At 43.4% G+C, this 14,623-nt stretch overlaps 1 pseudogene; it reads right to left on the reverse strand.

Moving 5' to 3' along the window:
• Positions 1 to 13,814: 13,814 nt before the first annotated feature.
• Positions 13,815 to 14,368, reverse strand: LOC136393469 (actin-related protein 2/3 complex subunit 3 pseudogene; annotated as a pseudogene).
• Positions 14,369 to 14,623: the final 255 nt, after the last annotated feature.

Raw genomic sequence — 14,623 nt, forward strand, 5'->3', positions numbered from 1 at the left:
TAAACCCTGGGCTTGCCTGGTCAAGGCACATATGGGAGTTGATGCTTCCTGCTCCTCCCCCTTCTCTCTCTCTCTGTCTCTCTCTTCTCTCCCTCTCTCTCTCTCCTTTCTAAAATGAATAAATAAAAAATTAAAAAAAAATTAAAAATGGAACTGCCTTTTGACCCAGCTATCCCACTTTTAGGAATATACCCCAAGAACATCATAGCACTGTTCCAAAAGGAGAAATGCACCCCCATGTTTATGGCAGCATTGTTCACAATAGCAAAGATCTGGAAACAGCCCAAGTGTCCGTCAGTGGACGAGTGGATTAAAAAGCTGTGGTACATATATACTATGGAATACTACTCGGCCATAAGAAATGATGACATCGGATCATTTACAACAACATGGATGGACCTTGATAACATTATACTGAGTGAAATAAGTAAATCAGAAAAAACTAAGAACTGTATGATTCCATACATAGGTGGGACATAAAAATGAGACTCAGAGACATGGACAAGAGTGTGGTGGTTACAAGGGGGGGGGGAGGAAGGAGAGGGGTGATGGAGGGGAGGGGCACAAAGAAAACCAGATAGAAGAGAAAAAAAAAGTGAGGTTATCAACAACAATGATAACATCAATAATTAGAATGGTGCCTGACTCATACAAAACACTCAATACATTTTGGCCCTTGTTATTATTGGTGGGGGAAGAAGTTTAAAGGGAATAGAATCAGTTAAAACACAGATACCGACTAGTTAATTTTAGGGGATCACCTTATTTTTAAAAAGACATAAAAATCACACACACATAAAAGTTGACGTCCGCCCTGGCTGGTTAGCTCAGTGGTAGAGCATCAGCCTGGTGTGTGGATGTTCTGGGTTTGATTCCTGGTTAGGGCACAGAGGAGAAGCACCCTAACCAGGAATCTGCTTCTCCACCTTTCCCCCTCTCCTTTATCTCTCTCTTCCCCTCCCACAGCCAAGGCTCCATTGGAGCAAAGCTGGCCCAAGTGCTGAGGATGGCTCCATGGCCTCCGCCTCAGGCACTAGAATGGCTCCTGTTGCAACAGAGCAACGCCCCAGATGGGCAGAGCATTGCCCCCTAGTGGGCTTGCCAGGTGGATCCCAGTCCAGCACATGCAGGAGTCTCTCTGCCTCCCACTTCTCACCTCAGAAAAATACAAAAAAAAAGTTGACATCCACTTAATTATTTTATTTACTTAGAAGTAATACATACACATAATGAAAAAGAATTTGCCTGACCAGTGGGGGACAGTAGATAGAGTGTTGACTTGAGATGTTGAGGTACCAGGTTTAAAACCCTGAGGTCACCGGCTTGAGTACAGGCTCACCAGCTTGAGTGCAGGGTGGCTGGCTTGCATGTGGGATCATCAAAATAATCCCATGGTCGCTGACTGGAGCCCAAGGTCTCTGGCTTGACCAAGGGGTCACTGGCTCATCTGGAGCCCCTACCACCACGGTCAAGGCATGTATGAGAAAGCAATCAATGAACACCTAAAGTGTCTCAATCAACAAGTTGATACTTATCATCTCTCCTTCCTGTCTGTCTGTCTGTCTGTCTCTCTCTCTCTCTCTCTCACACACACACACACACACACACACACAAAGAAAAAAGATAATTCAACTGCTACTAAAAAATCAAGTCCTTCCTTCCTTCCTTCCTTCCTTCCTTCCTTCCTTCCTTCCTTCCTTCCTTCCTTCCTTCCTTCCTTCCTTCCGGCTGCAAGAAACAGTTTAGATTTTGGGGGGCAGCCGACAAGGTCCTTGCTGCCATCCCCCCACCTCACTTGCTTGATTAGGTTGCTAGAAGCTGTGGGAGACTATATTCTGACAAATATCCTTGCAGTTTAAGGCTTAAGTTGCTAAAGGCTATGCTCTTCCCCACACCTCCATGTTAGCTGTGATGCTGATTGTTTCTACTTGTCCCATCCCCCATGTCCCTCAAAGAGACTGGAGGCAGTTTTCTTTTTACCCTTTGTTTTGTGAAGTTAGGATGTTATGCATGGTGGGGGGTTTCTTGCACTTGGGAGAATTCTTGGTTTGCCTCAGAAATGTGACTTTGGCCTGACCAGGCGGTGGCACAGTGGATAGAGCATTGGACTGGGATGCAGAAGACACAGGCTTGAGACCTCGAGGTCGCCAGCTTGAGCGCAGGCTCATCTGGTTTGAGCAAAGTTCACCAGCTTGGACCCAAGGTCGCTGGCTCCAGCAAGGGGTCTCTCGGTCTGCTGAAGGCCCGCTGTCAAGGCACTTATGAGAAAGCAATCAATGAACAATTAAGGTGTCGCAACGAAAAACTGATGATTGATGCTTCTCATCTCTCTCCTTTCCTGTCTGTCCCTATCTATCCCTCTCTCTGACTCTCTCTCTGTCTCTGTAAAGAAAAAGAAAAAAGAAATGTGACTTTGTATCTGAGCTCTCTTTGTTTTGCAAATAGCTTTGCTCTCTGCACTATAAAGTATTTCTGGGGTGCAGGCTCACTCTTACAAGCCATCAGCTTGGCAATGAGTCCTCCCAATCTCATTCTTTTTCCCTTTGTGTTTATTTTCTAATCCTCCACCGTTTCCACTCAAGACCTGCAAAATTATGAGTTGCACTGGCTCCTTGTGACCCTTCCTTCCTTCCTTCCTTCCTTCCTTCCTTCCTTCCTTCCTTCCTTCCTTCCTTCCTTCCTTCCTCCCTCCCTTCCTCCCTTCTTTCTTCCCTCCCTCCCTTTCTCTCATTCCCCCTTAGAACAATTAAACCATTGTTAAACTTCCTCTGTGTCTGTCAGAAAGTTTTTAAGACTATGAGAATGCAGATAAATAGAATCAGACATCATGCATATATTCTTTTTTAATTGAAGTCATATTATACAAACTGTTCCCTATCTTGCTTTTTTTAACTAATAATATATTGTGAGCATCTGTTCTATCAGCATATGACGTAAGATCCCTCATTCTTTTTCTTGTCTGCACAGTATTTCAGGGGGTATTTGTAGCATAATTTATTTAATGACATGCCCTTTGATGAACATTGAGGTTGCTAGAAGTTGGAACAATTAATTCATCTCCTGGGGGGGGAACAAGTCCATAATTCATTCCTTAAATTAAATAAACTTCAGAAAGATCAAAGACTTAAATGTAAAAATGAAAAGTTGCCCATTTTTCGTGGGTCTTTTCCACGCATACTGGAGGTATACATGCTATTAAAGTTGTTTTTCTTTTAAAAAGTAAAGCCAGAATGAGTAGTAGAATAGTTTTTTTAAATTAGAAGGCAAATTGAATTGCTTTTTTAAGTGATTACACAATCATACACTTAAAATTTTATTTATTTATTTATTTATTTCAGCAAGAGAGGAAGGAAGAGAAAGACAGGAACATCGATCTATCCCTGTATGTGCCTTGATCCGGGATCCAGCAAGCTCTGCGTTCTACAAAGCTCTAACCAAATGAGCTATCAGGTGGGGAATGATAACACTTAACTGTAGACAATATTAACAAACATAAAAGCATTTATAAAAATTAAAATCTTCCTTAATCATACCAAAGAGAGAAAATAATTTTTAACACTTTGCTGTCTATCCTTCTAAACTTTCAAGACATTTTTGTATTACATATAGGAATCTTTTGTCGATTTAAATTACATGTAATACGTCAGATTGCCAGCAGGTGGCATAAGAAGGCTGCGTTATAGTGCAGACGGGCCCTGCAGAATGCTGCCCTCCTCTCCCAGCTAGCTTCCCGAGATCGGATCACTTGTGTCTGAAGTGGAGGATGTTCAGGAATGAAAATATTATAGTAGAGATCTCGCGGCCTTGGGGGTCGTCCTTCAAATTCGCGTTTCGTGTGCTTCTCTAAACTCTAACTGAGAGGGAGGGAGCCCCAATTTCTCAAAGCATTTTTCTTTGTGGTAGCAGTGCTAAGAAAAAGAACAAGGCTGGTATTACTCCGCATCCCAGTCCGACACTCTATCCACTGCGCCACCGCCTGGTCAGGCAGGGCTGGGATTACTTAATGTTTTTAGTTCTAGAATTGTCCTCTTTTCCACGTGTACGCCCACTAGTGTTCATGTCTTTTATACTGCCCCTTTCAGAAAAATTTCCGCAGCATTTTTACTAATGTACCTAGAAATAACTCGTAACAAAAAGGCAACCCAAATAGATGTGTCTGCTACCCTGAAACCTGAAGTTCTCTAAAATAACTATTTATTTAAAAGATTTTAGCCTGCCTGACCTGTGGTGGCACAGTGGATAAAGCAACGACCTGGAATGCTGAGATTGCTGGTATATGGGCTTGCCTGGTCAAGGCACATATGGGAGTTGATGCTTCCTGCTCCTTCCCCTTTCTCTCTCTCTTTCCCTCCCCTCTCTAAAATGAATAAATAAAATCTTTAAAAATAAAATAAATAAAGATTTTATTTATTGATTTGAGAGAGAGAGAGAGAAAGGGGGGAGCAGGAAGCATCAATTCATAGTAGTTGCTTCTCCTATGTACCTTGAACCAGTAAGCACAAACCCCTGACCTCAGCGTTCCAGGTCCATACTTTATCTACTGGGCCACCACAAGTAAAGCATCTAGCAGGACTTTAGAAGTGGCAGCAAGCACTACAAAGGAAGAAGGGGCCCCCACACCCCTCCATTCACCTCCCCCAGCACAACCAGTATTTACATACACTGGGGTGTTCAAGCCCCTTCAGAGGAGGAGACACTGAGGCCAGGAAAAGGAAGAGACAAGAACTAGAGGGACAGTGATGCAGGGCTCAGAGAGAGGTCTTAACCCCAATTGGAGAGGTTGCTACCAAGGGGCAGATGACAATGGAGCTTCAAAGAGAAATCTTTGGTAAGCAGAACTCACACTAAATTGCATCAAAAATTGACAGCCTGTGGCTTGAGATCACAGTCTTCTCATTCCATTGCCGTTTTCTGTGCTGTTTGGCTCAGGTAACTTACGGACAAACAGGGATAATTTGAGCCCTGGATCACTGATCCTGTAGTTCTTGTCTCTTCCACTGAGACATATTCCATTGAGGTAAAACAATGGACTTTATTAGCGCATCTGGGTGCAGATAGGCTGAGGCCAGAAAAGGTGTCAGCCCCAATAAGAGGAAGTCTGGGGGCTTTATAGGGTTTGGAAGTTCTTGCTGATGCGCATGTTGCTAAGGAACTGGTAAAACTTCCTCTGCTCCTTGGAATTCAGGTGGGTCAGTCCGCAGTTAGTCGGTTCCAGGAAACACAGAAAGGTGTTTACAGCCCTTGAGTCTCTCAATATGTCTGTTCCTCTTGTGTTAGACCAGGGGTCGGGAACCTTTTTGGCTGAGAGAGCCATGAACGTCACATATTTTAAAATATAATTCCGTGAGAGCCATACAACGACCTCTGTACATTACGCATTATCCAATAAAAATTTGGTGTTGTCCTGGAGGACAGCTGTGATTGGCTCCAGCCACCCGCAACCATGAACATGAGTGGTAGGAAATGAATGGATTGTAATACATGAGAATGTTTTATATTTTTAACGTTATTATTTTTTTATTAAAGATTTGTCTGTGAGCCAGATGCAGCCATCAAAAGAGCCACATCTGGCTTGCAAGCCATAGGTTCCCGACCCCTGTGTTAGACTGTGGTCATTGTGATCTGCAAAGTCATAATAAAAATGGAAGTTAGAAGGAGAAAAATGGAGCTGCCTTTGTTCTACCTAACACGTACAATGTGGGGTTATGATAAGAATCAAATATAGTATTTGTGAAAATGATACTTTAAACTGTAAACCACTGATTTAAATAAAAACTGCTATTTTAAAATAGTAAGTAGCAAATCACTGTACATATAGGATTGTAATATTTTTATTATCATGAACTCAAACAATTAATGAAGTAGAAAATAATATCAGTCTAAGAAAAACCCTGTGAGGCACACGTGCACCTTTTTTTCCTCAATAGAAAAAAAACCAAAACATTCAATTACAGTGATTTTCAACTGATGTGCCAGAATAATATTTAAAATATGCAGTATCTGATTATTTAGTCAGGGGCACTGACTTCTTTTCCTTTAGACTGTCAAGTGAAAAAATGACAACAGGTCTGACCAGGCAGTGGCACAGTGGATAGAGCGTCAGACGCTGAGGACCCAGGTTCGAAACCCTGAGGTCGCCAGCTTGTGCGCAGGCTTATCTGGTTTGAGCAAAGCTCACCAGCTTCAGCATAAGGTCACTGGCTTGAGCAAGGGGTCATTCAGCCTGCTGTAGCCTCCGGTCAAGGCACATATGAGAAATCAGTCAATGAACAACTAAGGTGCTACAACGAAGAATTGATGCTTCTCATTTCTCTCCCTTCCTGTCTTTCTGTCCCTATCTGTCCCTCTCTCTGTTTCTCTCTCTGTCACACACACACACACACACACACACACACAAAATAGCAACATGTTTGGTGGCGCAGTGGACAAAAACATTGACCTAGAATCCTGAGGTCACCAGATTGAAGCCTGGGCTTCCCTGGTCAAGGCCCATGCTAGAAGCAACTACTACAAGGAGCTTCCCGCTCCTCCCCCCTTTCTCTCTCTCTCTCTCTCTAAAATCAATAAATAAAATTTTTATTTAAAAAAATGACAACAACAAACACAATAGTTGTCTGGTGTGAATGAGTAAATATTATACTTTTTTTTTTTTTTTTGCATTTTTCCGAAGTTGGAAATGGGGAGGCAGTCAGACAGACTCCTGCATGCGCCCGACAGGGATCCACCCGGCACGCCCACCAGGGGGCGATGCTCTGCCCATCTGGGGCGTCACTCTGTTGCATCCAGAGCCATTCTAGCACCTGAGGCAGAGGCCACAGAGCCATCCTCAGCACCCGGGCCATCTTTGCTCCAATGGAGCCTCGGCTGCGGGAGGGGAAGAGAGAGACAGAGAGGAAGGAGAAGGGGAGGGGTGGAGAAGCAGATGGGCGCTTCTCCTGTGTGCCCTAGTCGGGAATCGAACCCGAGACTCCTGCACGCCAGGCTGACGCTTTACCCCTGAGCCAACCGGCCAGGGCCTATACTTTTTTTTTATTATTAGCGAGAGATAGACAGAAAGGGAGAGAGATGAGAAGCATCAACTTGTAGTTGCAGCACTTTAGTTGTTCATTAACTGCTTCTCACAGGTGCCTTGACGGGGGGGGGGGGAGGGGGGGAGGGGGCTCCAGTCGAGCCAGTGACCCCTGCTCAAGCCAGTGACCTTTGGCTTAAGCCAGCGACCATGGAGTCACATTAATCATCCCACACTTAAGCCAGTGACTCTGCGCTCAATCCAGTGACCTTGGGGTTTCAAACCTGGATCCTCAGCATCCCAGGTCAATGCTCTATCCACTGCGCCACTGCCGGTCAGGTTTATACCCCTCTTTTTTTATCAGATTGGCAAAATTTGTATTTTTTGGTGTGTTGCAGAATTTTAGTAATTAGTTTATGTGTGCCATGAGACGAAAGGTTGACAATCGCCGTTCTATTAAGATAAACAATGCCAGTATTTGTGATGTAGGCTTTTTAAATCCTACATCCTAAATGCAACCATATGTTATTTTCTCTTCCCTCAGTCTCAGGTTTCACTAATAGAAAAAAATAACTGAGAAGAGGTGAAGGAAGAGAAGTGACATATGAGTTTATGAACCATAAAAATTTGATGGCAGAGTATGATTTTTTTAAGTGTATAAACTATTTGACATACAAGGCCTACCAATTTATTTCTTCTTGAACACACCAACAGGGCGATCCCAGCGGTCCTGTGGTTTTGGTGTGCTGTCTTCAAACACAAAAGCCCACGGAAGTGGCACAGCCCTCTGTGTGCCAAATTTTCCTCAGCCCCTCCTGGTCTTCACAGAGTTTGCTGTCTAGACCACTGGCCAGGACCTGGTTGTATTTTCCATCCTTTACATAGTTATGTCTGTTCAAGAATCAGTCTGGGATCTTGCACACACACTCCACCTCATCCTCAGAGAGCTTTCCTGCCCCCTTGGGGAGGCTGCTATCTGCTTTCCTCAACGCCACAGGAGCGTATCTTTGCCCCACACCGTTAGTTACGGTGACAGCAAACACTTTCCCACCACCTATCGGTATTGGTGCAGAGTACTTGCAAAATGTGCTGGAACTTCTCAGGGGTCACTTGAGTCTTGACAGCAGCCCCAGTAGTGGTGAGTACGCCTCCTGTGGAAGAACTGGCATGTATTTAAACTCGGTCTAGAAAAAGTAACCCAATACCTTAGTATTTAGGATGTTAACACCCCCCCACACACACACTGACTTGAGAAAGAGAGAGAGAAGGTGGAGGGCAGGATGGGAGAGAAAGAGAAGCATCAAGCTGTTGTTTCACTTAGTTGTTCCATTTAGTTGTGTACTCATTGACTGCCTCTCTTAGGGGCCCTGACAGGGGGTTGAACCTGCAACCGTCAGTACGCTGGGCCACAACTTCGTCCACTTAGCCACCCAGCGAGGGCCAGTTCTGAGGATTTAATTCTGCTCCAGAAATTTGGAATGGAGTTCAGAAAGTAATCTCCGCAACTAAGGTGCTGCAACTATGAGTTGATGCTTCTTGATGCTTCTCATCTCTCTCCCTTCCTATCTGTCTGTCTCTCTCTCATTTTTTTAAAAAAGTGTAATCTCAGGGCCACATTCACGTCTGCCTCATATTTGTCCTCTTCTCTGTACCAAGTCCCTAGCACTGAGGAACTTGGATTTGCATCCATTGCTGTTTTTAAATTATTTTTCCTGATAAAATATGTTAATTGTAAAAAAATTGAAAATCAGAGGAAAGATATAAAGAAGAGAAAACACTTGTAATCCCTTTACCTAGGAATAACTGCTTATAATATGTTAGTGTTCTTTCTTTGTTATTTTAGGTCTGCCTACAAATTCCCTTTTTTTTTAAGATAAATTTTTTTTTAAAGATTTTATTTATTCATTTTAGAGAGAGAGAGAGAGGGAAGAGGGACAGGAAGCATCAACTCCATATGTGCCTTGACATAGTGCCTACAAATTCTTAAAACTTTTTTCCTTATTGATTTTAGAGAGAGGAAGGGAGAGAGAGACAGGAACAACAATCAATCTGTTCCTACATGTGCCCTGACCGGGGATTGAACCGGCAACCTCTGCACGTTGGAAGGACGCTCTAACCAGCTAAGCTATCCAACCAGAGTCGGATCTTTTTTTGGGGTAGCTATAATCCACATACCATAAAAGTCACCCTTATCAAGTGTACAATTCAGTGGGTTTTAGTATGTCACCCTCCATTTCCCTCTCCCCAGTTGACCTGGGTTAAAGGATTTGCCTTTCCTGGACATTTAAGGTAAATGGAATCATACAGTATGTGACCTTGGTGTTTGGTTTCTTTCACTTAAGATGTTTTCAAGGTTTATTTATTTATTTATTTATTTAGAGAGAAGGACAGATAGGAATAGAAAAGAAGGAAGAGAGATGAGAAGCATCAACTCATAGTTGCGGCACCTTAGTTGTTCACTGATTGCTTCTCATACGTGACTTGACTGGGGGGGGGGGGGTTTCAGCTGAGCCAGTGACCCCATGCTCAAGCCAGAGAGACCTTGGGATTCAAGCCAGATACATTTGGACTCAAGCCAGTGACCTTGAGCTCAAGCTGGTGAGCCCACACTCCAAGCCAGTGACCTAGGGTTTCAAACCTGGGTCGTCAGTGTCCTAGGCCAACGCTCTATCCACTGTGCCACCACCTGGTCAAGGTTTATTTTATAGAGAGGTTTATGTTGTAGCATGTCTTAATACTTCAGTCTTTTTGATGGCTGAATAATATTCTATTATATGGATTTAGCATGTTTTATTTATCTATTCATCAGTTGATGGACATTTGAGTTGTTTCTACTTTTTGGCTATTTTGAATAATGCTTCATGAACATTTGTGTACAAGGTTTTGTATAGATATATGTTTTCAATTCTCTTGGGATTCAATTCTCCAGGAGAAGTATGGCTGGGTCATATAGTAATTCTATGTTTAACTTTTTGAGGAACTTTCAAACTGTTTTCCAAAGTGGCTGCACCATTTTACTTTCCCACCAACAATGTAGGAGAGTTTCAATTTCTTCACAGCCTCACCAGCACTTATTATTGTACATTTATTTATTACAGTCATCCTAGAGGTGTAACTTGCTATCTCATGGTGGTTTTCATTTGCGTTTCCCTGATGACTAATGATGTTGGCATCTTTTTAATTTTTTTTAAGTGAGAGGAGGGGAGATGGTGAGATAGACTCCTACATGAGCCCCTACCAGGATCCACCTGGCAACCCCTGTCTGGGGCCAATGTTGGAATCAAACAAGCTATTTTTAGCCTCTAAGGCTGATGGGTTTGGACCAACTGAGCTATCCTTAATTCCCTGGGCTCACTCTCAAATCAACTGAGCCAATGGCTGCAGGAGGGAAGAGGGAGAGAAGGGGAGAGAGAGGAAGGAGGATAGAAGTAGATGGTCACTTCTTTTGTGTGTCCTGACTGGAAATTGATCCTGAGATGTCCATATACCAGGCTGACGCTGTATCCACTGAGCCAACCAGCTAGGGCTAATGTTGGCATTTTTTCATGTGCTTATTTGTGTATCTTCTTTGAAGAAATGTTTATGAAAATCCTCAGCCTATTTTTAAATTATGTGTATTTTTTGCTGTTGAGTTTAAGAGTTCTTTATATATTCTGGATATCAGAACTTTATCATATATATAATTTGAAAATATTTTCTTTCATTCTATGAATTGTCTTTTATTTTATTTATTTATTTATGACAGAGACAGAGAGAGGGACAGATAGGGACAGACAGACAGGAAGGGAGAGAGATGAGAAGCATCAAGTCTTCACTGCAGCTCCTTAGTTGTTCATTGACTGCTTTCTTATATGTGCTTTGACAAAAATGAACTCAAAATGAATAACAGACCTAGATGGAAGACTCTAAAACTCTGAAAACATACATGTAAAATTTTATAACTTTGGATTAAGCAATAATCTCTTTGATATGACTCCCAATGTACAAGCAACCAAAGAAAAAATACATTAGACCTCATCAAAATTAAAAACTTTTGGCTCTAAAGGACATTATCAAGAAAATGAAGAGTGTTCTGGCCGGATAGCTTGGTTAGTTAGAGAGCATTGTCCTGATACACAAAGGTTGCTGGTTCAATCCCGGTCAGGGCACATGCAGGAACAAATCAATGTTTCTGTCTCTTTCTCTCTCTCTAAAATTAATAAACTTTTTTTTTGACAGAGACAGAGAGAGTCAGAGAGAGGGACAGATAGGGACAGACAGACAGGAAGGGAGAGAGATGAGAAGCATCAGTTCTTCGTTGCAGCTCCTTAGTTGTTTAATGATTATTTTCTCATATGGGCCTTGACTAGAGGGCTACGGCAGAGTGATTGACCCCTTGCTCAAGCCAGTGACCTTGGGCTCAAGCCAGCAACCTTGGGCTTCAAGTCAGCAACCTTTGGGCTCAAGCCAGCAAACATGGGGTCATGTCCATGATCCCACGCTCAAGCCAGCAACCCCTCGCTCCAGCTGGTGAGCCCGTGCTCAAGCCGGCGACCTCGGGATTTTGAACCTGGGTCCTCCACATCCCAGTCAGACACTCTATCCACTGCGCCACCACCTGGTCAGGCTAAGTTATTTTATGTGGCTAGCATCATTTGTTGAAAAGACCCTTCTCTCCCCACTGAATTGTCTTGGTATTCTTTTTTTTTTGTATTTTTTTGAAGTTGGAAATGGGGAGGCAGTCAGACAGACTCCCGCATGTGTCCTACCGGGATCCACCCAGCATGCCCACCAGGGGGCGATGCTCTGCCCATCTGGGGCATTGCTCTGTTGCAACCAGAGCCATTCTAGCGCCTGAGGCAGAGGCCATGGAGCCATCCTCAGCGCCCAGGCCAACTTTGCTCCAATGGAGCCCTGGCTGCGGGAGGGGAAGAGAGAGACAGGGAGGAAGAGAGGGGGAGGGGTGGAGAAGCAGATTGGCACTTCTCCTGTGTGCCCTGGCTGGGAATCGAACCCAGGACTCCTGCACGCCAGGCCGATGCTCTACCACTGAGCCAACCGGCCAGGGCCTGTCTTGGTATTCTTGTTGAAAATTAATTGTACATTAATAGATGGGTTTATTTCTGGACACTTAATTCTAGCCATTTATCTTTATATCTACCCTATACCAGAACCACAGTTTTTTTGTCACAATTTTAAGATAAATAAAAACTATAGAGCAGTGGTAGTAACCTGGTCCCTACCACCCACTAGTGGGCATTCCAGCTTTCGTGGTGGGCAGTAGCAGAGCAACCAAAGTATAAATAAAAAGATAGATTTAATTATAGTAAGTTGTTTTATTAAGATTTATTCTGCCAAACTTAGCAAAAATCCAACATAAAGTATTTGGTAAGTAATTATTATTATATGCTTTAACTTGCTGTAACTCTGCTTTATAAATTTTATAAAGTAAAGTTACTTCCCTACTTTATAAATCACCATTACTGTGGAACCAGTGGGCAGTTAGAAAATTTTACTACTAACAGAGATACAAAAGTGGGCGGTGGGTATAAAAAGGTTGACTCCCCCTACTATAGATAAATAAATAGAAAACTTCACCACAAACTATTAATAGAGATTTCCTCTGGGTAGTGAGATTAAATGACAATTTTTCTTGAAACTCACTTATTTATATTTTTTAATTTACCTACAAACAACATATTTTTTAATTAAATTTATTGGGATGACATTGGTTTGCAAAGCCATACAGGTTTTGATTGGACAACTCAATATAATGCCATCTGCATGCTGCATTGTGCACCCTCCACTCCAAGCAAATTCTTTTTCTTTTTTCTCTTTTAAATGTTAGAAAGTTCTTTATTATTACTTATTAAGCACCAGCTTAATACTGCAGAAAATTTCAAACCACCCTTTGACAATTTATTCTTCCCTTCCCCCCCAATTTTTTTTTTAATTTTTTTAATTTATTTTTTTATTTTTTTACAGGGACAGAGAGAGAGAGTCAGATAGAGGGATAGACAGGGACAGACAGACAGGAACAGAGAGAGATGAGAAGCATCAATCATCAGTTTTTCGTTGCGACACCATTGTTGTTCATTGATTGCTTTCTCATATGTGCCTTGACCGTGGGCCTTCAGCAAGCAGACTGAGTAACCCCCCGCTGGAGCCAGTGACCCTGGGTCCAAGCTGGTGAGCTTTTTTGCTCAAGCCAGATGAGCCCATGCTCAAGCCGGCTATCCTGGGGTCTCGAACCTGGGTCCTTCCGCATCCCAGTCCGACGCTCTATCCACTGCGCCACCGCCTGGTCAGGCCCCTCCTCCAAATTTTTTTTTTTTTTTGTATTTTTCTGAAGCTGGAAACGGGGAGAGACAGTCAGACAGACTCCCGCATGCGCCCGACCAGGATCCACCCGGCACGCCCACCAGGGGGCGATGCTCTGCCCCTTCAGGGCGTCGCTCTGCCGTGACCAGAGCCACTCCAGCGCCTGGGGCAGAGGCCAAGGAGCCATCCCCAGCGCCCGGGCCATCTTTGCTCCAATGGAGCCTTGGCTGCGGGAGGGGAAGAGAAAGACAGAGAGGAAGGAGGGGGAGGGTGGAGAAGCAAATGGGCGCTTCTCCTATGTGCCCTGGCCGGGAATCGAACCCGGGTCCCCCGCACGCCAGGCCGACGCTCTACCGCTGAGCCAACCGGCCAGGGCCTCCAAATTTTTGATAATAAATTTTTCAAGTAAAGACATGCTCCCTTCTCTCTTCTTTGTAAAACTTTGTGAAGTAAAGGCAAAGAACTGTGTATATCTTGTGGTGAAATGCTGCCTATGGCTGGGAAACAGTGTCTGCCCAAGCTCCCTTTACTGTCCAGGTCCTGACAGACTCTCGTTCATGAACTTCCTCTTCACAAAGCAAGTCCACCACTTGCTAGGTTTATCATTCTGAAAGTCAAAAACTTTCTCACAAAGTCTCAGTCTAGTCTCTTGCCTTAGCTGTTGTAAATAGGCCCTCATCACTTTATCTTCCCGTTTGCAAGTTTGGCATAAATTGCATTAAGTGGAAAACCAGGCTCTCCAGGAATGGGAAAATTAGTGATTCCCAGCGTATACATTTCTTTCTCACCTTGGCTTTTGGAATTGCACTTTTGGAGTTTCTTCAGACACTCAGAAACGTAGAGAGTTATGTATATCAAGGTTCTATCAGCTTCATTCTTAATTTCATAGTTTTTGAAGAAGACATCAGCCTTGAAGTAATAGATGGCTTCATCTACAATATCTGTATCTTTTGTCTCTCTAGGGGCAGGTCCTTTGAACTGACTTCTGATAGGCAACAGTGCCATGTTTTCAATGAGTTTGGTGTCAGGGTCCATGAGAGAAGAGTGGTAAGCTGGCATCCTGGTAGTCCCCGATTCTGAGCTTCAACCCAGATGAGGAAGATCAGGCCACAAATTCTTTTTTTTTTTTTTTTTTTTTACAGAGACAGAGAGTGAGTTAGAGAGAGGGATAGACAGGGACAGACAGACAGGAACAGAGAGAGATGAGAAGCATCAATCATTAGTTTTTCATTGCGCGTTGCAACACCTTAGTTGTTCATTGATTGCTTTCTCATATGTGTCTTGACTGCGGGCCTTCAGCAGACCGAGTAGCCC

The sequence above is a fragment of the Saccopteryx leptura genome, chromosome 2 (genome assembly GCF_036850995.1).
Source record: "Saccopteryx leptura isolate mSacLep1 chromosome 2, mSacLep1_pri_phased_curated, whole genome shotgun sequence".
Taxonomy (NCBI): Eukaryota; Metazoa; Chordata; class Mammalia; order Chiroptera; family Emballonuridae; genus Saccopteryx; species Saccopteryx leptura.